General features: G+C 44.7%; 1 protein-coding gene and 1 long non-coding RNA gene across 3 annotated transcripts in view; one reads left to right on the forward strand and one right to left on the reverse strand.

Moving 5' to 3' along the window:
• Positions 1-26,464, forward strand: part of pacrg (PARK2 co-regulated) — a 117,970-nt gene that overhangs the window by 66,830 nt on the left and 24,676 nt on the right. The gene's annotated exons all lie outside the window — the stretch shown is intronic.
• LOC128450998 (uncharacterized) lies at positions 1,489-25,790 on the reverse strand. Of its 2 annotated transcripts, none has more exons than XR_008340060.1 (3): positions 25,667-25,790; positions 24,085-24,256; positions 1,489-1,556 (listed from the first exon to the last, which is right to left on the reverse strand). It is a non-coding gene; the product is annotated as an uncharacterized LOC128450998 (long non-coding RNA). The 2 variants fall into 2 exon arrangements; XR_008340059.1 differs by lacking the exon at positions 1,489-1,556 and adding an exon at positions 7,010-7,122.

The following is a 26,464-nucleotide window of genomic DNA, read 5'->3' on the forward strand; positions in this document are numbered from 1 at the left end:
ATGAAAAAAAATAAATGAAGGGACATTTAGAATAGATAAAAATTTGTGATTAATTGCAGTTAATCGCGAGTTAACTATGAAATAAATGCGATTAATCGCGATTCAATATTCTAATTGTTTGACACCACTAATATATATATGTATCAGGTCATAGGTCACCTCAGTGTCTGTTGGTTGCACCTTGAGGTGTCTCCTCAGGTTTGTGCTTTTCCTCTCAGTGATCTTCGAGCTGCACGGATTCTCCCCCAACACAACCACACAACTTGGCCATATTGAATTTGAGATGGGTCCAGGACGCCTACCGGTTCTGGTTACTGTCACGTTGTTTTTCCTTCACTGTGTGTCGTCTGATCTCCTGCGGTGCAGAGCGAGGTCCGTCCTCACGTTGTTGTCAGTGTGTGTTCATGGCTGTTCCAGCTGCTGTGCTGAATCGCCAGGAATATGATTCAAGTGTGCAGGTAGAGAAAAGTGCTGAGCATCAGTTTTAAAGAAGAACAGTTCCATCATTATATTTTTGTTTTTTACTCACCAGTGAAAGTGTTCTTATTTTTATATTTTACACTACATTTTTGTTCATAATCTTTTTTAACGAGGGTGTTTTTCTACATTTATATAATTTTCCCAGGGAATAATTCATGGATCTCGATGAAAATAACGATATATCTGTGGGTGTGTGTGAAATTGAGTGCAGCTTTAATGAAGTCAAGGGAATCGTTGGGTCTTTGCGGAGCCATGCTGTCGACTGAGAGCCGTTCCACTTGTGAATTGTGAATTTACGACATGGTTGTCACGTCATTGTCTCACTTTAGTAATCGGGGGGGAAAAGAAGCCATTGCCAAACATATTTCGTCATCGTTTTCATTAAGCAAATTCACACGAGCCAATCGTACTCAATCCCAGCGGGGCTCCTCCTTTCACTCCCTCTAATCCAAGTGGCTCTCAATTACCTAATTGGATGAGTTATGAGGCTCCTTCTCTCTGTTCCCTCCCCTTTTCAATGAGATTAACACACTCTGTAATTAATGAATTTGGGGCACTTTGAAACGATTTCGCAGGATTGTCCCGGCTCTGGGGGCCTGACATGTGCAACACAATTATCGAGTTGTCGAAATTAGACAATAGAGTAAGATAAATAGCGTGAACATTATCTGTGTTTGCGGAAGACGGGTGATCCTTCCAGTGGGATCATAGATCAGGTTGATGGAGCTGCTTTGTTGCTATTCCCTCCAGAGTGGCTGTCGGCGCCGGGGGCAGCCATTGCCAACGAGGGACTACTTCTTGATGTCATTTTCTATCTTTTGAGTTGCCTTCATGAGCGTGTGTCCTTGTGCGTCTGATTTTGTGTGTGTCACAACTTCCTGGTAGTGAGCGGGCAGCTCCTCCGCAGGCTCCCACCACATCATCGTGTTTGACATCTCCGCGGGCAGCCGGCGACAGACTGCTGGTGTGTGTGCAGACGTTTGTCCGGCCCGCTTTGGATCAGCACTCGCACCCGGCGCCAGGTTTGCCTGTCAGCTTCCATAAACGGCCACACCTTCGCAAACAGGCTCGCCACCCTGTGTGGGGAGGAAGGCACGGTTTCTCTAAACAAATAACAGATAGCATGTCTGCGGCCTCGCTAACTCATTGTCCCAGGCAAGGACACGCATAATAAACAAGTGGAATAAAAATACATTTTTATTACCAGTGTCAGGACACAGGCCTGCTTCCCACTGCATTTGAAATGTGGGGCAGAAATGTAAGTGCACTGCAGATAACAGAAAAATAAAAAACACTGACATTTGCAATTTGTTTTTGTTAATATATATAATCGGAATTTTATTCCAACAGATAAATCTCAGACTCTTTCTAAATCCCTAAACTGCATTTTCACATACAAAACAATATGAATCTGAAGAGAATGTGCAGTTCTCCTGTCTTTATTAGGGAACTACTCAAACGACTGCTGGATGGTCGAGTGAAACCTCAGCGAGTCATTGTCAGTCATCCACACCTGTCGTTTCTGGGGTCTGTCTCCTGTCTGTCTGTGTCTTTAGAGACGCACCCCCCGTTTACTGCCCCTCCTCAGCACGTTCCTGGTAACCTTATCTCCTCCACTCTCACGCAGACATGCCAGCCTGCGCCAGTCACAGTCCTCAAATCCACTAATGGATGTAATTGAAGCCCATTCTAACATACTAATGCACGCTACTTCTCAAGAACCCCCCCCAAACAACCTTAACAACAATCCGGTTGTCCGAGCTGAGTCTTGTCCCACTTCCAGACAACACTGCTCAGCTGGCTCCTGTCTCGGATGTGTCCACCTGGCTCCAGGGCTCATATTCCCCCAGCCATCACAAAATATGAGAATGATGGAGTGTAGCACAAAACATGATATCCATTGTTTGATGAAGACTCACACAGAATGACGGCTGCTGTTAAAAAGAAAATGATTTAGTGGTTGATGTTATAATCCAACCATTCGTTTAGTTTAAAGACTAAATGATGCCACTGTCAAATGAAAGAAAAATCTAAGTTTGAAACATTTCTCAACAATGGCCATGGAGTAGAAAAACTTTCTTTTAACAGTCACCCTCGCCAAGGATGTTGTTTTCCCCCCTGTCCATTTGTGTGTTAGCTTGTTTGTAAGAAACATTCCACAAAAACAATTTAATACCATTCTCGTTATTAATCTATTCATCCTGCTTTTATTTATATTCCCCGTTGTGTTTTACAAATGTTAAAAAAAGTCAAACCTCTGTCAGAATTAGGGGCTATAGTCATACGACCTTTTCACCCCGCCTCTCCTCTCACCCCCCATTTTCCTCTGCTCTTCCTAACCCGGTTCGAGAGCATGTTGACCCCATAAAATAAAGGTGTATTCAGCCACATGAGTATTGCAGAGAATTATTTGTCATCTTTAATTGTAAGACTTAATTGCACACGAAATAATATGACGTAGTTTGTTTTACTTAGCTTTTCATTCCCTCTGCTGTTCTGAATTAGGACATTACCTGATGAGCATGACGTTTATGCCGTCTTGGCTTAGAGCAATACGGTCTTTTATTGTCCTTGTGTATGTGTGTGTGTGAGGGTGTGTGTCTGCGTGTGTGTGTGCGTAGCAAATGAAAGGCAATCCTCTAAACCAGATGTTACCTCATTATCTTCGACCACCCACTAGTAAGAGAAGGGATTGGGGTCACAGGGAAGAAAGACTCACATGTTTTACCAGCCAGTCGGTCGGAGATGCTCAGCGGCCCGAAGGCGGACGACCAGAAAAACCCACATAGACATTCTTATTTTTCTCCTGTCCCCTCATTGTCTACAGCAGAGCAACGATTCTGCAATGGAGTCGTAACACTAAAATCTGTATTCCTCACTAAGCCTCTGCTCCTGAGGTTATTTCTTGTGGCCCCTTAATGGCAGCTTTGAGTTGTTTTCTCCATAAAAGCTACCGTATGTTTGAGCAAACTGTATTTTCAGACATACGGCTGCTGTGCTCTTAAGACAGAACTTCCGAGCATCAAACATATACATATTTCCAAGTCCCCTATAAGCTGCATAATGTGGTGCTGAAACACTGCAGGACAAACGTGACAAATCTCTGTGATTCTACTACATTCAAAATGAATGCACCTCATGAATGTGTTTGCATGCGAGCTGCCAGTGAACGGTGTGCTCAGAAACTAAAGGAGCCACTTGCAATTTTTATCTGAAAAAAAAAAAAATGCTTCAAGCCCTTACGCTTTTCACCGCTACATTGCAAATGGTTAAAATTCATTTAATAAAAAAAAAGATTAATATTTAAATAGGCTTCTGGCAACGCGCAGCATTATAATTTCTATCGCACATTGTTTGCATAATTAATTCCTTGCAGCTTCATCTGTAAATAATATTGTTAACACACAAGTCGCCCAGGCAGAGAAGACCACGACCAGGAACTGTGTGTGTGTGTGTGTGTGTGTGTTTGTGTGTGTTAGTGTTTGTGTGTGTTTGTATGTGTGTGTTAGTGTTTGTGTGTGTGTGTGTGTGTGTGCGTGTGTCTGTCTGTGTGTGTCTGTGTGTGTGTGTGTGTGTAGCAGGGTGATAAGTCACTGCTGCGCAAACACTGAGAAGATTCCCATAGTAAAGTCATATTTACTCTTAGGATGCATGCAGGGGTACACACACACAAACACACACACAAATATACACACACACACACACACACACACACACACACACATCGTCCATGCCCTTCAATGTCAATTGAAGGGCATGGACCACCACGTGGTTGGAACCGTACATGTTCTTCACTTTTTGCTCAATGTAGCTCGTGCGCTAAAAGCCTTGGCCTCTTTGTTCCCTACAGCGGGCCACCCATAATGCCGTTCTGGTGTCGCGCTCAGTGAGATGAATAATTCACCCGGCGGACGTCGGCAGCTCTTGTAGCGTCCTGACCCCTCGGCTCCGCTGCACGCCTGGGACACTTTACACGCTCCCCAAGGAGACGCACCCATGATTCTCCTCCTTTCCTCTCACCTCACCTCGGCTCCTCTCCTCTCCTCTCCGCCACCTCCCCCCCATCAAATATTTAGTCGCCGCGAAATAGAGAGGTGAAACATCCCCGACTCCCCCATGGCTCTCGCTCACTGTCTCACCTCGTCTCTCTCTCTTACGCTACATGCCCTGCCGTTCCTCTCAGCCCTCTCTTCATGCACGGAGGCAACAAGGGGGATGGGACGAGGCGATGGGCGGCTGAAACATTTAGGTGTCTACACTGAAATCTCTGCAACGTGCTGGAGAGAGAGAGCTGTAACGTTGGCCTGCAACTGTCTAGTGTAAAATCGGCCAGAGATGAATGCTCTGTGGCTCGTAATGCCGCGATACCAGACTCTTCCTTTTCCCTTCATTGTTTGTAATGATAACAATGTCATCGGCCTGCAGACACCATCAGGATGCAGGCGGACGCAGCCTCGTACTTCCCCTGCCATCTCTCTCTGAAAGACGCACAAGGCAGATATATGAGACACTCTCCCTTTGTGTTGTGTTTTGTGGGTGTCAGAGTTCTGTTGGCGGTCGATATGCTTGTCACTCAGGATGATGGGTAAGGTGATGGCAGGACTGTGGATACGGATGACGCTCCGGTGGGATTGCCAGACATGTTCACATCAACAAGGCCAAAAAGAACCCAGCAGATTTTCTCTGTCAACCTCTCTACATGAGACCGGGTCCTGCAGGCAAATGCACAACAGATTTGTTTTGTCTTTGCTCCTCTTGTTGGTTAATTCTGGGTGATGCTCTTTTTTTCTATAGTCTTCTCTGCTAAGCTAAGCTAATCAGCTACTGGCTGTAGTGTCACATGACGTACAAACACAGACATCATCAATCTAACTCCTCTAATAAGCTAATTTCCCGAAAGTGTAGCTGCTTCTAAAACCAATTTGTTCTTTTGCCTGATTTTAATATTGATTGTTGCTTACTTACTAAGGTTATTAAGGTTTTAGAGGGACGCTTCATTCGAAACCAAAAATGTCGGCGCTTTAACACGTGTGTGTCTGTGGTGGCGCATGCAGGTACATTAGCTCATAATGTCAGCCTTGTGTTCAGAGCATGTATGTTGGCTCCTGGGAGGTCACAGTGTCCCCTGTGTGTTTGTCATCGTGGCTTTTGTTACCCCCCCCCAGCCCTGCTATTCTGGGCAGATAAAGGTCATCTTCCCCTCCAGCACCTTAAGGATGTGCCTGGATCACAACCACATGCTCTCCGGTTTCTGTATCGTGCGGCACAAGGTTGTCTGTTGTTCATTTTTAAATTACTGTCATGTTTGGTAACGCAGCCCAGGTTTAAGAGCCCTGTGTCCAATTAGGATTTCCTCCCGTACCTGTTAGAATCGAGCTAAAGATGTTTTGTTTTTTTATATGAATATTTATTTTATAACATATGGAGATTTGCACTGTTTCAATTTGTTGGTTAGAGCAGCTGCGGTAGTTAGCAAACGTTTGTCGTATGTGCGCCTGTGTGCGTGAGTGTGTTGACTGGCTCTGTGAACTCAGAGGCCACATGGAAACAGATGCCGCTCTGTAATGCAAGTCGGATTGAAAAACTTTTGTGAGTGTTGAGCACCGAGGTATGTGACAGTTGAAGCAGGGTCATACGCTCCCTTCTCTTTGTATGTCTCCCGAGACTTTTGAGGACAAGCTGCTGGGCGGGGTTCGTGGAAAAATGACCCGAGCTGCGCGACACCCCCCCACCCTGCACATATGACGGAGGAAACCTGCACTCTTGCAAGAGGCCGCCCTCTCGCTGGAAAAAATACTGGAGAAGATGGCTTTCGTCACCTGACTCCATATGTGCGAGGAGATGGAGCGAACAGCTGGTTTGGCGCATTTGGGGAAACGGCGACGAGGGTTGGCCTCTCCAGCTCGAGGAGCGAATTAAGGAGGAAGACATATGTTGCCGAAGGTTGAAGGAGATCACGTAATTCAGAGTTCAGCTCCAAGAAAGAAGCTGTCAGCTGTTGTTTAGCCGCTGATAAATACAAGCCACAGAACACTGAGTGAGGCGTTTAAGAGTGTGTGTGTATGTGTGTGTGTGTTTGTGTGTGTGTTTGTGTGTGTGTGAGGCCTTTATTGGAAAGTCTCCTGATATTTTTTGCAACCGGCACCTCGTCAATACTCTGACGCACATATTGATTTAGCCAGAGATGATTCTGATTCCTCAATGACAGGACACCTCTGAATGGTTGTTGGGGTATAAATGAGTAATGTTGCAACATAGCTACAGAGGGTTTGGATTGAGTTGCTCTCCCTAATGTGTGTGAGTTTGTGTTTTTCCTGTGTGTGCACACAGAGATTTGGTCCCCCATATGGCAGCATGTGTGTATATACACGCCAGAGCAGCAGTCACCGCAGGGTGGGCTTTTATTAAAGAGTTGTAATGAGTGAGAGCCATCATGAGCCAGCTCGCCTATCGATTACCTATAAAGAGCACTCAGTGGAGACGTGCCGTGATCCATAGATAATGCTTTGCACAGGGAGGCTCAACTTAGCCAGGGTCCAAACCTCTGAGACGCCAAACACATCTCGGATTTTGTCGAGTCGCACCGTTGCTCTGCCGATTGGCAGTTTTCCAGGCTGGAGAATCAACTGAGCCAATCAGAGTCTGTGTGGATGAGACAGAAAAGTCAAAGTTGTGACTTTACCAACTTCAGGACAACTTAAACAATAGTTAACTGTTTTTTCCTGCCCGACATTTTTAAACATGGCCATTTTGGTTATAGCTCATTCATAAACATGCACAACTAACAGAGAGCATCATTCACTGTGAACTTGCTAGACTTATCCTTACTGTACACTGGCAAACGAAGCCTCAGTGCTGACTGTGCTGAAAGCAGCCGAGTATAACTTTCAGTAGGGTCGCTTTCAGGGATAAATCACTTCCTCCCATAGAAAGCAGCTAACAAAACCACATTCACACACAAACAAAATCAGCCTGTAAGCTACAACACCACACAACCTCAGCATTACATTACACAAAATGTGACGTACAGAAACATGTTGACCTCCACAAACAAACACAGGTCAAAAAGCAACACACAACACACCCCTTATGTCAATTAAAACGTCACCTGATGTAATAATCTGACATAAATACTTAGTCTCATGGGGCTGCACGGGGATGCAGTGGTTAGTAATGCAACAGCAACAATTCCCAGGGTTTGCATGTTTCCCCTGTGCCTGTGTTGGTTTTCTCTGGGTACTCCAGTTTCCTCCCACAGTCCAAAGACATGCAGATTGGGGTTAGGTTACTTGGAGACCCTAAATTGGCTGTGGGTGTGAATGTGAATGGTTGTTTGTCCCTTTATGTTGGCCCTGCGATATACTGGTGACCTGTCCCTGGGTGTACCCCCACCTTTTACCTAATGCCGGCTGGGAAATGCCTCAGCCCCTCTGTAAGTGGTTTGGAGAATTGGATGAATGTTCTTCTTCCAGAAATCTCAAATTGTGCTTTATTTGTGATAGATGTGTAAATTACAACTCTGCACCACTACACATGTCAGTGCTGCTGCTCAATGCTAATAACAGATAATGTCCGATCTCGATTTACAGCTCACTCCAGGGCAGACGATTGACTTTTTCTTCTGTAGGCTACTGTGAGTGATTAAACAAGTGAGTGATATTGTACTTAGCCCCAGTCTAAACTGGTCGGGTTCAATAAACATTTCACAGGAACAACAACTGTCAGTTGAAATCACAACACCATCTTTCCAGTTGTGTTTATTATCTAAACCGAGGCCCGTAGCTGATTCGCTCCCAGAATCTTATTGACTGCTGTGCCTGATGCATTTAAACCTGAGCTGTCAAAACCCTCTGTAGGATTCCACCTTCACTGCATTGAGCTTAATGAACTGGACCTTCCATTACGCATTAACGGTCTATAAAACTGAGGTGAAATATCAGAATATGTCCACGTGGGTGTTTGTGTTGTTTTATTGGTTGACAAACACTACATGACATTTAAACAAGGGCAGTAAACCTGACATGAGTTTTGCTGAACACGGAGCTGTGTCTGCCTGATATACAACATGGTTCAAATGAATTCTGCACACACTACATGACCTCTTAGACCGTGAATTTTATACCTGATTCCAGAACTGATCCGGCTGATTTACGCGGGCATTTAATTTTAATGTACTCACCAGTAGATCATGCTGGGGATGAGATCCCCGCTGCCGCAGCAGCACTGGGATGGAAAACATATTCTATGTGTAAGTACAGGCAGACACACAGATCCCCCTGAGGCTGGAGAGCAGGGTAGTGAGATTGCGGAGTCACCCCATCACTAGTGATCCATACAGGTCAACACACAAACCAAGGCCCCTAGACAAAATGCACATTATCTTTACAACACACACACACACACTCAAACTAACAAACACACAGACACACACGCCTCAGACCGTTCATTTCAATGTAAATAAGTGTTCACCCCTTTCCTGGGAGGAGCGCTCGGCCGACTGCATTTTATCTTCTCCTCATATGGAGGATCTAGATTGTGTAGTGAGGTCCCGGGTAGAACCATGAAACCAGGAGAGCTTGAACTGATTTATGGAGTTTTATGTTAAGAAGCAGGCGTTTTTTTTATTCTGGTTTGTTGCATTTGCACAATGAGAGATGCATATTTATATTGTTAGCTCCGCCAAGGACATTGTGTTTTCTTCTAAGTTTGTTTGTTTATTTGATTGTTGGCAGGAATATGCAAAAACTGCTCAACTGATTTCCAGCAATGTTTTTTTTTACTGTCTTAAACGTATTTTTTTTTTAAAACGAGATTTTGAATTTGTCAATATTTCCTTGACTTCTAAGAGAATAATTCATGGATCTTGATAAATAAAAAATCGGACATGTTTATGGGAGTGATCTAGTGAATTTAAATATGGTTTCATAAGGGGACTGTTGTGTGGTGGTGAAGATACTTGCTCTACTGAGTGACATTCTAGCTTTAAATGCACTGGTTTGTGTGACTTCATTGTTGAGCATCACACAGTTGCTGTACTGTTGTGCTGATATATTGTCCCCTGTATATACTGTACGCCCCCACACCAACCAGGCTGGATTCTTCCACGCTCCCATCGGGGGGGGGGGGGGGGGTTTGTCCTCAAAAATAGAAGTGGTGCCTCCTCACTTCATTGGGTAGATTACGGCCAATTAAATATGCCCGTTATCACCCATTAATTACCGCCACCACTTCTCCTGGAAATAGGCCTGACCAAGCAACGGCTGTCGACGTGAAATTGACCCAAATACATCACGATGAGTTCCCACTCTTCACATCTTTAATCAGCTCTCATCAACACAGGCCCATCGATGAACCGAGTCGTCTGTCACGTTGATTCCCAGTGAGATGTGTATCTCTGGGTTAGCATGCGTGTGTTGTACGTACACCTAGAACTGCACGTGGGTGTACTTGTGAGTTCGTATGCACGTTTGGTACACATGGTGCGTGTCCAGCAGCCCGTGCACGTGCCTTGTGCATGTGCCGGGTTATTGGAGGTCAGAGCTGATGGAGCGAGCTCCCTGAGAGACAGGCAGCGGCCCTGAAGGATTGACACGCTGTGACACCTCTCTCTGTCAGCCTGATTAGTCACCTCCTTGATGTGGCAGCCTATATTAAGGCTCTTATGTGGAAGAGAGCCTGACACTTGCCAACTGAATAGGGCTGATTGAGACGTGCAGAATCCAAAGTTGTTTGAGCGACATAATACCAGAGCACCTTCTCCCATCAGCGGGTCAAACTGCAACCCCCGCTTCTGATCAACTCCCCCCCCCCCGCCTGTCGGACACGGTGCAGACGAGTCGGACTGTGAGCACCTGTCCGTTCTCCGTCTTTTGGAAAACGCTGCATGCTGGTGCACTTGTAGAACGAGTGGAATTTCAGAGATTGTCAGCAAGTAAATTTCTTTCTACTTCTTCTCCTCTCTCTCTTATATTCTCTCTCTCTCTCTCCGTCTTTTCAAGCTCAAGGGAGTCGACAGCTGCCACTCCCCCCAACCCAGAAATCAAGCATTAAGAGGAACAGCCTGACAATAAGTCTGCTGTTGTCTCACCGGGACGGGATCGGAGAAACAAAAAAGACAAAGAGTAAAAAATAAGGAATGATGTATCTCTGTCCTGGGAAAGTATAAAGAACACATTTATGGTTTCACATTGTTCACTCAAGGATTTTTATATCTGTAATATAATATGCGGCACAGGCAACTTAGTGACTCTGTAAATACAATATTATTTTCACTGCTGTCTCATGACCTACTGCAAACCAAATAACCCCTCCTGTTTTTGCAATAAAACTGAATATTTATAGCAATATAGCTAATATATATAGCTACTTCTATTTTACCTTCACCACTAGTGTAATAAAACATGTTTCAGACTAGTTATGGGGGAGGGTTGTGGTTTGTAACACAAGCTTTCTTCTTCACACAAAGATGCTTTCGTTATGAAAAGATTTTTTCATAAGGGAGAGATGAGGTAAGTGATGAGCTGAAAAGAGGAAAAAGTTTCAACCTGCTGCTGCTGCACATGGTTACAGGCACTGGTGAGGAAAGTAACTTTGTGGTACGTGTGTGTGTGTGTGTGTGGGTAAGGGTGTGTGTGTCATGCGAGTGTCTGTGCAATCAAAGTCCCTTGCAGTTCTGTTGGTTCCATGGTTGTAGGACACATTTTACAAGATCAAAGCATTTCACACTCCTGAGGCCTACACACACACACACACACACACACTAACACACACACACACACACACACACACACACTCATCCAGCCTTTACTCAGCACGTCTCGGGGGATTTTATAACACTGAAGTCCCCCAAACATTCCACCTGGAATGGACGCCACCAGGTTCTGAGATAAGCCGAACGAGGTTGAAGCCCGTCAGCTGTCGTCTCCGGCAGCGGCCACATCGGCGGCAGCAGCCGAGCGGTATCAGCTCGACCACAGCAGCCACGCTCCCTCCCTGCCCCCCCCCCACACCCCCCCCCCAGGTGCTCTTTGACAGAAATAATTGAGGCAGGGAGGTGGTGGGAGGTTAATGAAGCACTCCCAACACACGGGTGACCTTTCCCCAGCCCCTGTGCAAATCATCGCAGCACAGTTTTTTGGACATTTTTAAATGAAAGCCTTTAAATAATTTATCTAACTATAGTTCCCGGAAGGCCCTTCATTAGAGATTGGCCGTGACATTTCCCTCCTCTCACACTTACCGCCTCACATTCAGTCCGAGAATACCACTGTCGATTTCTCTCGCCTTTGTCTTTCTTGTGCTGTCATCTCCGTCTTTGTCTCTGTCCCTGTCTTGGCGTGTCTCTCTCCCTCCTTTTCTCTCCCTCCCTCCATCCCTCCCTTCCCCCCCCCCCCTCTCTCTCTCTCTCTATCTCTCTCTCTCTCTCTCTCTCTCTCTAGATCTCTGGTGTGTTCCACACATGGCTGTGAAATGACAGACGGGCGTCAGGGCATGAGGTGTGATTTTGCCAGCGTGGAATGGAAACTGAGCCTATTTAATTTTTAAATGTGTTGCAGGCTAACTGACAGTCAAATAGATTGCAGAAGGAGGGGGGGGGGGGGGTGCAACAGCAGAGGTGAAAACTGATTAATCATCTGCTCAGGTGCTAAACTGTACACTGGCAATGGGCAAATCAACAAGTTCACTACTGTCTTTTTGCATTTGTGTGATTTGAGTCCTGATCTAAATGAGAAACGCTTCCTTGTTTTCGTTGTGTTATTGAGAAGCTCGAGGAGGGCTGAAAAAAGCAGACTCAACCTTTATGCCTCCTTGTTAGTGAATCCCCACAAGAACCAGGATACACAATATTGACGTCTGTGTCATGCCTGCTTGATTGTGACCGAGACTGATTTGTATTCGGGCGACAGTACAGCTTTGTTTACCAGGGAGGAAATCAACCAACGCTATTCTCGAATTCTTCTGATTTCAGACATGCAATGCAATTTTCTTGACATTGTCTAGAGGAGCTGTACACAAGAACGCAAACGTCTGAGTCATTTTTTTTGTAGACTTTTTCTGGAACTTTACTTTCCCATGTGGGAAAACAGCAGGTAAATTCCCAGCGAGCGAGTGGGCGTGTTGATGACGTCTCTCAGAAAAGACGGACGCAAAGCGGGAAGAATACATTTATGTCAGAATGAAAACAAGGTGGCATTTATGAAGAAGACGCAGATGAAGATGTTCATTTAGAAATACATTGAGATTCGAGAGCTTTTGGGGATAATTGCGGACAAACAGGAATGACAAGAAACTCAGGGCTGTAAACTACATCACTGTGCTTTCTGCAGCAACGTTATGACATCATGTGCTGCCTCATGCATGCAGTACCCAGTCACCCCCCCCCCCCCTCCCCTGAATGTTATGGAAATGTTTCTATGGTTGGGAACGTGTCTGAAACAGAAAATCTGCTGCTACATTCTACATATGTGAAACTCTAGAAAAGGTCTGGAGCCAATATATATATCCTGAGTTCATGTGTGAAAACAGTATCTATGAAGCACATGTGAGTTTGCCTCTGCAACCGTACTGTAAATCAAAGACGATGCCACAATGTCACCCTCTCATTCTGGTGCATATAGGTGTGAAAGACAAAAAAGACTGGATCAGATATGTGTGTGTGTGGGGGGGGGGGGAGTGCTGTCATTTCACTAGAACTGCAATTCATCAGAGGTGTTTTGCTGATGAAACAGAGAAAAATGAGACCTGACAACCGTTCGAGTTATACAATATTGATATTAGCAGAAATGATATCAGAGGCAATGTGTGGGGCATTGCAGAAACCCAGCACTCCCCAGGGGAAGAGTTGTAGTGGGATGGTATCCGCTTGTCTCAGATGCTCACAGAAGTCGAATGGCTTCTCTGTAGCTGCAGGGAATCTCCAGCAAGTTGGTTTAGCAGAACTCAAACAGTGTGTAATTTATCCTTTTCTAGTGGTCAAGAGAATTTGGCACGGGAGAACCGGAGTGCAGCAGTTTGACAACAAAATAGTTTTATTCAGAAATGCAGAAAAAGTAATTTAAAAATATTGAAACATTATTCGAATAATACATCATCCCAAAATGTAGGAGTTCATCTTGACATATTTATATCGTAGAAAATGTAAGTATTGTGGAAAACTCCAAACTAGAACCTGAATAATAATAAATATTACAACTTTTTGGTGCAGGATCTCACAAATACTTCACAAAATGCTGAAAATGTTTGTTTCGGTGTTGTATCCTGCCCTCGTCATACCAACGATAAATACATTCTCATAGAGATGTTCCTCCTTCCTCCGATCACCTGTTGAACAGACGGGACAATGGCTTTGAAAAATGTATAATTGTGCTGTGGAGATGATAACATATATTCTCCAAAGGAAAAGTGAAATTAAATATAGCTTAGAGCTTTCGTGGATGATAATGACACAACACAAGAGATCTAATCTTTAAATGAGGGACTAGACATGATCAGTTATAACACAGACATTTAAAAAAACAAAACACCACAAACACCTATAATCTGTGATGTTTTGTGGTCCACTGTAGATTACCTCTGTTTAAACTGTATAAGATAATGTTGCTCCTGCCATTTGTTTTTCTATTTTTACCCTCTTATCTTGATACTGTTCACTTCTGTTTTGCGTTTGTGTAAATTGGGATAAACAGACTGAATTGCTATTTGTTTCACTTTGTGATTCAGATTGTGATGGAAATTCGCTGATTTCCACTCACTATACAGTGACGTCATATTTAATTGAGTTGCAGTGTCAGTTGATGGTTACCTTTCTTATTTCTTTGTTTAACTATATATTCTCTGTGCAAATTCCTATTTAATTTACGTGCTTTCAATCAGAAACCTTCTTCAAGGGCATTAACATGTGTTTAACTGCATGCAGCAATACATGAGGCCATTAAGAAGCAGCTGATGAACCTGAGTGAAGGACAGCAGGACATCTAGGGAATCGTAGTCCTAGTTTTGTTTTACTGCAAACTCATTCAGTGGGATTTCTTTAAGCTCCAGCACCTCAGCACCACCGCCTGATTCTGGATCAGCGGTGAGTTTATTCCTTGTTCTTTACATTTATCAAATCTGATTGAAAGTCTTTACAAGCAATTTAGTAATGGCTGAACCGTATTGAAGCCCTCGTTCACGTCTTTGTTTTATATTGGGTAGCGTGAATGATTGGAGTGTCTCTCTGAGCTGCGGTTCTATTGGCCGACACGCAGCCGCTTATTAAAGAACAAGTCGGAGGCCTTGTAGCATTGGCAGCAGGAGACCATTTAAATAACTCAGCTCTTAATTTGCTGACTGTGCCGCAAGTAAACAAACCTCCAGCATCCGAACAGAAAGTTTGATCTCTGCCACTAGCTCATGATGTTTGTCTCATTTCTAATCCGTCATGTTTCCTATTCATTACGCTGTGTCTGTAATTCACTCCTCATGATTGTCCCACCAGTTGGCATCAGCACCATCAATCTATACACATCATTAGTCAAGAAGTTTTTTTTTTCTTCTACATCCCCTTAATAAATCTGTTCCTTTGACCACTGCAGTTCAGTGGTGGCGCCCGTCCCTCTTTCAATCCTTCTTTTTCCCTCTGTTGCTGTTTCGCTATATGGGAAGTTCTTTATTACCTGGAAACAAGGGCAGATTTATGCCTTTGTCCGCCATGGAGGCAGCCCTGGTTTACTGTGCGCCTTGTGAGGGACGAGTTGTGTGCAAGATTAATTTCCAGGGGAGAGCAGAGGAGAGGAGAGGAGGACTGTCTGTTACCTTGTGCTGTATGTGTAGATGCAGGCAGAGATAATAGGGAAGGACTGCTTCATTAACTCTCAGGGTCCATGACCAGCGTCTGTCTGTGGCTGTCCCTCTCCTCTCTGCTCTCTCTCTCTCTTCGCCCGCTAAGGCCGGGATTTGTATAACCCGCGAGAGATGCTTTGTTTGAATTTCACTCACATGAAGAGAGGTGACCTAATTATCCACCAGGACGCCCTGCAAAAGAAGTCACCTGCCGACTTACTTCAGTTTGTACCTTGACATCTTTACACGAGACGGTGGGATTTGAAATGATAAAATGAAGCTTCGATACTTCTGTGCATTAAAGAATTAAGACCGGAGTGTATTTGCAGCACGGGTCTGCTGAGTAACAGCACCTCGTTGTTGAAACAGAGCTAAGTTCAGGTTTAACTGTAATATTTCCCCATGGCTGCATGATTATATTTAGATTATTTCCTGTTTTGTTTCAGCAGATTATCTTCTATTTCACATGGAGTAAAGGGCGAAATCCACTATTAGCTGCTGCCTGCAACACATTGCTTCAACGTTGTGTTTTCATGTTCAAAACATTTTGAGTGTAGGAGTTTGTGCCTTCCATTTTTCTCCTGGCAGGGAAACATGCACACACACACACACACACACACACACACACACGAAGGCACACACACACAGACACACACACAGACACACACACAGACACACATGCACAGAAGTATCACAGTAAGTGATTGGATGTTAACCAGTCTGGAATAAAACAGATTGAAGGCTGCGCTACAGTACCAAACACAGGAAATTGATGTATCCCACCCGACCCCCCTCCTGTTTTCCCATAATCCTTTACTGTCTTCGGTTCTCCCACCATTACACACTGACAAAACAATGATATACTTTGCAGACACCCTTAACCCGTAGTTTTATCTCTGTCTGCCGCATGCGTTTACCTTCCTACATGTGGAGAACAGAGAGTAAAAGGGGCATCTTTTCATTTTGGAATATGGCTGACAAGCACGATTAAAATTCTGGAGTGTAATCCAGTTGGTGCAGCTGTTGCAGCACTTAATCAATGTACCTCGCCTTTCCTCCTCTGCTTTCTGCGTATGGCTGCAACTCTCCCAGAACTAATTGCGAAGATGTTTAATGGAGATAGGTGCTGTCTGGCTGCCTCCACCCGTCCGACGTAGCACGCCGCCGGCCAGAAAACAGAGATGAGAGGAGAGTGTGATGTCTTTGACTCAAATAAGCCAGAGACTCTTCTTCATACCGTGATCAGGGAATCGAAAAGTCACTTCAATTTGCACGTGTGTTTGTGTTTCCCTGTGTGCAAACATTTGCCTCTGTCCGACATCCTTCTCTCCTCAGATACCTCAGCCCTCTTCACTACTCGTTCATTTAGCGTAATGTCAGCCTTACACATTAATACAGCCTTTTTTGTTGTTGTTGCCACTCACATTAATAATTAGCTTTTTTGTTAACGGACTGATATGAAGTGGTTTAATCCCTTCATGAGAGGAGAGGGTGAGGCTGAGTTTGTCAGCAAGTGTTTCTTAATGAATCGCGCTCGTATCATCGGTATGCACAATGCGTGATTGTGTAACGTTTGTGCGGGTGCATGTGTTTTGTCTGGGAGGGAGCGGGGCTAATTTCCACCCTGCTAGGGTCCTAGAGGACTAAGCTGCTTTTGACCTGATAAGCTCATTAGAATTCCACACTAATTACAACAGGCCCCGTTTGGCTGTCACCGGATGAGAACAACAGGTCCCGAGCACATCAGCCTACCTAGGGAGAGCGAAGGAGGTGAATGGAGGAGAGGACGGGTGGAGGATTGTGAGGAAGAGAAAGTGAGAACAGAGGAAAGAAAGGGTGATGAGGATGGGAGGAGAGGATGAAGAAAGAAAAGGAGTTTGGAAGGCGAGCTGATTAAGACTATTTGGCTGGTTCATTGAAGAGGTAGACATTACAAATAGAAAATCCTGCAGCTTTGACGCAGAGGAAGGGAAACAATGACAGTGGAAGGAGAGGAAGACAGAGGCGGGCGGGAATGAGAGGCAGAGATTGTAAATTAGCCCGGCCGCCGCAGAGCGCTCTCTCCGACTTGTCGAGGCTAAACTGAGGGCAGCAGGGAGTGGGCCCCGATATGTCAGAATCTCCGTAGCAACCAATCCTTCAGCCGCCCACACACACACACACACACACACACACTAACACACACATATACAATCGCACACATACTTCAGATGCAGCACCCTGTTGAGGCTGGCCCGGCGTGTTGTTCGCAGCCCGGCCCAGATTAAAATCTGAGGCAGGAGGCCTGGAACATTTAGAACAGTGTCTCTCTGCCTTTTTCACATGTAAAAAACCAGACAGGCATTTTTTTTCACTTTCTAATTCTCATTATTTTTCCTCTCTTCCATCCCCTGATTGTTCCCTTTCTTTCTGCCTGTGTTGTTCCACCTTTAAAATGTGCCCGTGTCATCCCTCTCTGTTTTCCTCCTGTACCTCAGGCTGCAGTGCCCACAGTCAACAAAAAGAAAATCACTGGTTTTCCATTCAGTGCATGTTTTGTGTGTGTGTGTGTGTGTGTGTGTGTGTGTGTGTGTGTGTGTGAGCGCTTGCATGTGTACAAATGTGTGCATTAATGTGTTTGTGTGCATGAGCCCGGGCTTTGCTGTCTTGGGGGTAAAAGCACTCACAGGGGATCCGTCTGCCTCGACCTCCATTATTCCCTCCTATTTGCTTTTTCCTCTCACAGTGCCGCAGAATGGAAAAGGGAATTATGAGAGTATGTCAATTTGCTCTCTATGTCAATATGAAGCCTCCCTCTAATCCCGCTCAGTCAGTCATACAGTCACTCCGCTCCGCTGCAGTCCAAAGCCACTAGAGGCCTTGCTCATTAACCTGGCCTGTTTAAGAGACAGCGAGCTACCCGCAAGGCCACCTGCTGCGCCTGTGAAACACGGGTTTGATTCTTTCTTATTCTTTTGCATGGAGGCTTGACACACATGAGTATTTGTCTAGCTCACTCCAGGGTGGTGTGTGTGCAGCCTCTGGGCAGCTGCTGGTGTGTGGGCAGAGCAGAGCAGAGATAAGTGGGTTAGCCCCTGGCACACATCTGCACCTTGGGACCAGTAGCTGCTGGCGCCAGCCATCTTTGGCTCCAATTCATCCCCGGGTTCTCCAAAGGCTGAGCCCCTCAGGAGATGTTCATGATCGCAGATGTGCGTGAGCAAATGTCTGTCTGTGTGGCAAGTCTGTTAAGATGTACCTGCAGTTTCGGTGCTCTTGATGAAACTGTGTAAGCATGTACGTGTTTTTGCCTGCATTGCATGTGTGATGAGGTGGGTGTGTGTGTTTTTGGTTGCACCACGTGACCAGCAGCGTGTCCTTGGAAGCGGAGGCCATGTAGTCCTGGCAGGAGAGGATGTGGACGCTTGCCTCCACTGGGATGACACTTAATTGGACTCCTGTCAGCGTTTGGCTCTCTCTCACCCTCCTCACTTCCCTCACTCTGCTGCAGTATCTCTCTCTCGCTCTCTTTCTCCCTCTCTTTCTATATATATATCTTCCTATGGTTGTGTACATTTATTTCTCATATGTCTCCTGCCTCTCTCTCTCTGTCCATCCCTCACACTCATCCCTCCCTCTTAATTTGAGAAACAGCCGAGCGATCGATTGGTGGTCGCAGCCTCTCATCTGCCCGCCCTCCTTGAATTTATAATACTCTCAAACACACACACACACACACACACACACACACGCTGATGGTCCCCTGGAGAACTTGTGCGGCCATATACCCACACACATGCACACACACACACACACACACACACACTCCCACGTAAACACACGCGCATATATGACGCAGATGTCAGATGTTGATGCATTATCACATCACAGTACCCAAGCTGGGGTGCACATACACACAATTATATGCACAGTGTCAACTCATACATTATGGATATGCACAGACCAGTGCAAGAAATTTTTACACAGACTCATTAATTTAAGCAAACACAGACACTCTGACACGGGAACCAGGATGAACTGGGGTACCCTGGTCTGACTCAGCATTCCCCGTGTTCTAGTAACATTTCAGCTTCATCTGGATCAGCGTGGAGCGATGAGAGGTCACGTAATAAACTACAGATATACAGAGCTGCTGAAGAAGGACATTCGCTCCTTGTGGTCATGGAAAAATAAGTGGGGTGTTTCCAAACCGAGTAATTGGAACGACGCGAGTTGACGGAGGTTAGGATGAGGTGGCCCGAATTTGAATAAGGACGCATCCAAATTGAAAAATATTGAGCAAATATTCACTCACTTCCCCTTCAGTCCTGAATGTTTATGTTTGTCTGCGTTTCTGAAATGGAAAATAGTCTCAGCTGGAGCACATATGAGATTACAACACACACACACACACACACACACACACAATGTCGTAAGAGTTGTTTGCTAGCTAGCACTGATGTCTGTGCTCCACCCGTTTGTTGCTAACACAGACTGTACAAATTATTCACAGAAGTAAAGGGTAGGACAAATAATCACTTTGCATTCAATGTGAATCCACCTTAAGGCCTCTAAAGCCCCGACTGTTGCACCTATTGCCTTTTGTTGCACAATCTTAGTTATCTGGGAGCTGAAGGTTGTTGTAATGCTGCACTTACTGCAAGTCGCCCAATAAACTAAATGCTGGAATTCAAAACTAATAACTTAAGTTTTATTTAGGTTTTCTCTCCTTTATGAAATTTCAATATGCTAGTGCAGTAACCGAGGTGAGCAAAGACCGGCTGCTCCACGAACAATGAGCTGTTCCTGTGACATCCTGTCATTTTAGTTTGTTAATTTCAGTCTCTTTGTATTTTCTGTTTCCTGTTTTATTTTGTAGTCCCGCTTTCCTTGTGTGTTTCGGTCTTTACTTCCTGTTGTTGATTGTCGTGCCCAATCCTCATGTGTTTCACCTGTGCGTAATTGCCCCTTCCTTTCCTCTGTATTTAAGCCTCTGTGTTTCCCTTTGTCCGGTGTCGGTTTGTACTCGTGGTTGTGCTACTCATTTCTACATGTAGTCTTCTATAGGTTTGTTTTGTACTGCTGTCTCGTGCAGCCTCCCCCTGCAGATCTTCTGTGTTCCTTGTGCGCCTTGACGCACAACTTCTGCTCCTGCTCACCAGAGTAGGCACCTGTGTTTTTCATCCACGGGTTTTTGACTCTCCAGTAGTCACTGGTTATGTTTTGTTTTTGTCTTGTTTAAAGACCCCTTTTATATTAAATACACCTTTTTGTTATAACCTCTGCATCCTGGGTCCATCTCCTCCACCAAACCCTAACAGTTCCCCTTCGACTGTTGCTATTGGCCTGAATGTGGCTGTGGTCAACATTAATGCATCCCAGCTGCCACTGCTACAGACGGCTGGACCCCTATATATTAAATGTTTATTCAAGTTGATCGCTTGTCCAAAACGCACCAAATTCTCACCAAAGAGCCAATACAACGAACAGCTAGCCACATACAGACAGACGGAGACTTCTGGAATTAGTCGATTATCATATTATACATTCAACAACAAATGACCCTAGCAAATCATTTTTTGAATGACAAGTAGAAGAAAAGAGGATTTCTTGAACAACCAATCCTTCACAGGAGCCCTATCCTCACGCTCAACTGTCCGTCTGTCCATCTGCCTGCACCTCACTCACTTCCTTATTTCACACTTTGGCTCCGGGAGCGAGCAGAGGTAATGTGTTCGACAAGATAGTTATTAAGAAAACGTCTTTCATCTGCGTGAGGCGGCCGGCCTCGGGGAGTTGTCGTCCTCCCCTCCCTCCTATTCATGACTCCACTTTGACTCGGCCCTGCAACTTTCAATTTACACTTCGCCGCAAATAACCAACGCCAACTTTGGGAAGCTGAGTTGTCCATGTTGTGAGAAGGCTTGATGGTGCGAGCTCGGCTAATAGGCTGCCAGTAAAAGATTCAGGGGGGAAGTGCAGGGAGGTTTGGCCTTATTCATAGTAACTGAGGGGCTTGTTTTCAAAGGTTTGGATAATACTAACACCAGACGGCAGGAGTCATTTTGATTGGGGGGTATCAGTGTCGATGCAGAGGGGAAACTATTTTTTGTCATATTCTGCCACAGTGTCTTCTCATTATTTTGTGTCCATCTGTAGTGAAAGGAAAATCCAAATAATATTGAGGAGGCCCTGCAAGAAAAAAAAGGTCCTCAAATCATTTAGTTGTTTAATTATCTCTGGCCAAGTCGATTCCCCTTACATTTAACACAGAACATCTTGAAAATGTTTTAAGTCTAGATATTGATCACTACCTTTCATTAGCTTAAGCTTCTCTCTGAGGTCGACTTTTCAGATGTTCCCTCTGATTGAGGGAATGGGGTGAATTGAAGATGATGGGGAGCCTGTGTTGTGTTTGAGCTCTGCAGCTTGACACCGGCAAGAATTAAGACGCTGCAGAATCTCTGTTAATATAAGGTGACAGGTTTGAGTGAAACCTGACCACGTCCTTCCAATATTTTGCTTACAGAGCAAAGAGGCAGGTTTAGTCATGTGAATGTATCAAAGCTGATCGTTCCGGCCGCAGAATGACTCCCACTGTGAGGCCCGTACTGTGGTTTCTAGTTTTAACATCAGAATCTCAGCCTTGCACATACATCTTATCATCAAAGCACCACAAACATAAAACGTTATTAAAGGACGCAAAAGAAAATCAATTTAAAAGACGTAAAATAAGAGATTACGCTCATTTTGCCCAAGTGAACAAAGTCAAGTGCGGAGGACAAGGACCACAACACCTTTAGATTTCTCGAAAAGCAAATCTGCATCGTCCAAACAAAGACCAGCGGAGATTTGATTTCTAATCTGCGCTTTTTCAGATGTCGATTCTCTGAAAGTGAGGATATGCCTTTGTTTACTCAAAGCTGCCTTTGAAAGGTAGCAGGAGAAGATGACAAGTAGTGATTTTTTTTAAATGGCAAGACACACACGCACCTGCATTCGCACCTTCACACACACACACACACACACACACACCCTGCTCAACACAAGCCCCATATCATGGTGTGGCTAAGGATGGCAGGCTTTCAGCTTTAAAAGACTGTTATGGAAAGCCCCATTACAGTGCAGAAGGTTTCAACCTCAATTATAAGGAGAATATATAGTAGTCAGGCCGCTAATGAAAATGAAGGAGGGTGTCTAGTCTAGCAAACAGCTTTCTGTGAAAGATGGGGAAGTAATCTATTCTCTTTACGAGGAGCAGTACTTTTTCCCCCTCTGACTGCCACAGCTTTAATGAAGAGCTTACATACCTGAGGGGAATGATTCAGGAGAAAAGCAGTGGGCAACATATTGGATGTCCAGAAAGCAGGTCTTTACATTATAGTGTTAGTGTTAGTGTGTGTGTGTGTAATTTTTATTATTTGTGTTTCTTAAAATCTATTGTTGATTCGTGCTTCGTGTGCTCCCCTGACCACTGACGCTCAAGCACACAAACACACACAAGTACATGAAGGATTGTGTGATAGAAACACAGTAAGATGAAAAACTTGGGAAAGTGAGGACATTTGGGCCGGTCCTCACTACCTGGGCTGTTTAAGGGTTTAAGGCTTGTGCAAACATGTGTGTATGTTTGTGTGAGCATGTGCCTGTAGGCTGCCAAGTGGAACCGAATACACACGTCATGAACACACACACTGAAAGGTCAACATTTTTATGAACAATATTCATTTTAACGTCTTAAGCAAAACAATTTTTTTTGTATTGAATTTCTTCTGCTTGGTGGATTAATCATTCATAGGGTTTATTAGTATTGTGTGTACATCTGGTATTTGCAGTCGGCAACATAAGTATTTGGTCTGTACAACCATTTTTTTGTAATTTTGTACCATTACTGTCCCAATCCCATAGACCCACAAACCAGCAGCAACTGGGCATAACTGAAGAAAAATCATCAAAGCAAAATTCAGCATTCTCAGGCAGGAAAGGATTTAGATCCAAGTCTTTATATTTATAATTACGTCAGTTTGTCCAATTACTTATCATAAAAATGGTTCTAATTGCTACAGAGTTAATTTTATGTTTTAGTTTAACCATTTGAATCAAAGCTGAAATACACTTCAATCTGAACTTGATGGACTTGTTTCACATCAGTTGCACAGAGGCAAAATGAGGGAAAAACTATTTTTAGATGAGTTAATTTTACAATTAGATGAATGTGAATATTAACGAGGTAACGCAATGGTCTGAATGGAAATCATATTTGTCAGTGAAATCCATTCCTGGCACCAAGTGTGTTCACTTATTCCATTTTCTGATTTTGTATTGTTTACCAGCACATGGGGGGGTGGGGGGGGTGGGGGGTGAAACAGACCCTAATATTTTGACACTAAGTAAGAGCTCCTGCGGACAATGTGCAATCAGTGTTGTTTACACTACAGCTACCCAGCAATCGAATCCAATCAAGGGAACTATACCTGCTCCCCCGTGTTACCTGTGGTCCGAAGGCCAGCTTGTTTTGTTAATCATCTGTTATAAATATTGGTCTCGGTAATATCGACGGACGCATATAAAATTCTGTCTAGACTAATGTCTGCTGTTTCACAAAACTCCAGCAGCGCTCAGAATAAAGACAGAGAACTGCAGCAACTCTGGTCTGAGCTGCAAGAGATCAGGCCCGGGTTAATACACCAAGCCAGAGGGAGATAAAGACAAAGACGGAGACAGGAAGAGGGAGAGGGAGAAATAAGATTTCATTTAAGAGAGTGCGCCGCTGCCTCAGAGACAGTGTAGTGATGTGAGACTGACCTCTGGAAGGAAAGCAGCAGCAGGGGTCACAGAGGTTGATCCAATTCTGGGCAGCCGGTGCCAGCTCTCTGATTAAGAGGTGATGAGGAGGGCAGGCTGACGACCACCTCACTCCAGGCGGCTGCGTGTGGGATGGGAGAGAGGAGGGACGGAGAAAGTTGAAGTACAACACCTGGAGAGATCATGAGTAATGAGGTTCAAATTACTGGTGTTGCCCGGTCGCGGTTCTTGCGTACGTGTTTCAATACTTAATCATTACGATAGATTCAACATCAGTGTGATGTATTCTGTGGTGACGGATGATTAATTCTGCTTGTCCGAATAATTAAAGGAAGGCTTTATAATCTTACAAAGAAGATATCTCTCTGTTTCCAGTGAAAAATTGCATTAATCAAAAAAAGCCCGGCATTAAATTTCACTACAAACCGAAATAACGATTTTAAAATGGTGGTTTTAAACTGGAACACAAAAGTAACCTCCATCAATACTAACACGACTGAAATCGTATATATCACATGACCCTTCACACCGCTGAGCATGCCAGTGTAAACAGGAAGCAGATTGTCTACTCTGCACTTGGTTATAGAAATTATTTTGAATGAAAAACAACAATTGTGAAATCTATGATGGGGGATTTCTTGGCCTGAGGATGAAGTAGTTTTGTTTAAGTCAGTGTTAGCAACCATTTGCTTTCACAGCTGGTCGTCGAGTCTTGACTGATATGAACCAATCAGGAAGGGAAGGTGGGTGATTGCGTCATCGTTTGCAAACCTGAAGATATTTGTTTCCTTTTTTCTGAGTTAACTTAAAACTTAAAGCTTAAGCATTAAGTTTTGAAACTGAAATGTAGTCGTGTGGGTTTAACCCTCAGTCAGACTTGTAATCTGAAAACTTGGTATCTAATTATAGTTAGCTATTAGTAAAGTTGACATAACCATATCTTTTTAACAGACACATTAAGATTAAGATGCATTTATTAGTCCCAAACACATGCACAGACATGCAAAGGCACACTCATGCAGGTAGGGAAATTTAACATCTGCTTTTGACCCATCTGGTGCAGGACACACAGAGCAGTGAGCGACCATGTACGGTGCTCGGGGAGCAGATGTTGGGGGAGTAAGGTGCCTTGCTCAGGGGCACTAGAAAGGGTAGGGAGACTCTTGGATTTTTGGACAGATCAATCCAGGTTCGTCTTTTGTTGTCTCTCCGTGGAGTCGAACCAGAGACCTTCTCTGCCCACAGTCCAAGTTTCTGACACTAGACCACCGACTCTTCTCTGTTGATGCTATTATAACTCTTTGTTTTAGGATCACAGATTTCTGTGATGGTGGTATCTTTCAATCAGGTGACTCAAGAGAATCTCAGGAAATGATTCAGTGCTCCAACATCCTGTAGTTAGTACTTACGGCCTCAATGGCTGCTGTTCAGCTCTGGTTACGTCGAGTTAAATCTGGGATCCATGAGGATGCAATATAGTTGTCATTACTACACACACACACACACACACACACACGGCAGCACAGTTTGTCCTAATGTTAAAGGGTAATGCAGTTTAGTGTCCCTGGCATCTACCGATTACCTTTATACAATACTGGAAATGACGGGAAGTGGCCTTCCTTGTGATTGCAGTGTCCTTGATTTGACCATTGTTGAAAGCCGGTCTTTCTACTCCTGTTGTCTGGCCTATCGTGATTGAAATGGACTGAAAAGGAATGTTACCATGAAAAGAAGAAAAAATACAAAACGCAGATAAGAGAGAAAAACACACATTGCGCAAGTTTTCCAAAAACAACACAGAGGTCAGTGGAAATGAAATCAGTGTGTGTGTGTGTGTGTGCATGTGTGTGTGTGTGTGTGTGTGTTGAAGTCTGGCCCAGCGTGGGCAGGCTGGAAGAGAGGTGTGGGAACCTAGGGTGGAGAAGGGCTGCTGAGTCCGGCCTAATTAGAGTTGAGCAGTCGCCCAACTTTTAGCCCAGCAGGGGAAATCCACACCAGCTCTACTCCCCACCACTTTACTCATGCACACACACACACACACTCACACACAGACGCACACGCACACACAAACACACACACTGTATCAGACTGGAAATCTGTCCTTTGTTGTAGAAAAGGCAGACACGGGCAGCAGACACACATGACACCATGCCCGACGCACCAACAGGCGGAGTGACAGCTGTAGAGCACAAAGATGGAGGGGAGGCCTGCGGAGGGATGTGAGAGCGTGCGTTAATCCACACGCCGCAGCCTTTCCTCTGTGGATCTGTGCACGTTTGAACTTTTCACGGGGAGGATGGCGAGGAGCGATCGGCCACTCTGTAAATGTCAGTGGATGTGCACAGCCCGAGCCCAGACAGCCTCGCGCCATCGCCTGTCA

This window comes from Pleuronectes platessa, chromosome 11 (genome assembly GCF_947347685.1).
Source record: "Pleuronectes platessa chromosome 11, fPlePla1.1, whole genome shotgun sequence".
In the NCBI taxonomy this organism is placed as follows: Eukaryota; Metazoa; Chordata; class Actinopteri; order Pleuronectiformes; family Pleuronectidae; genus Pleuronectes; species Pleuronectes platessa.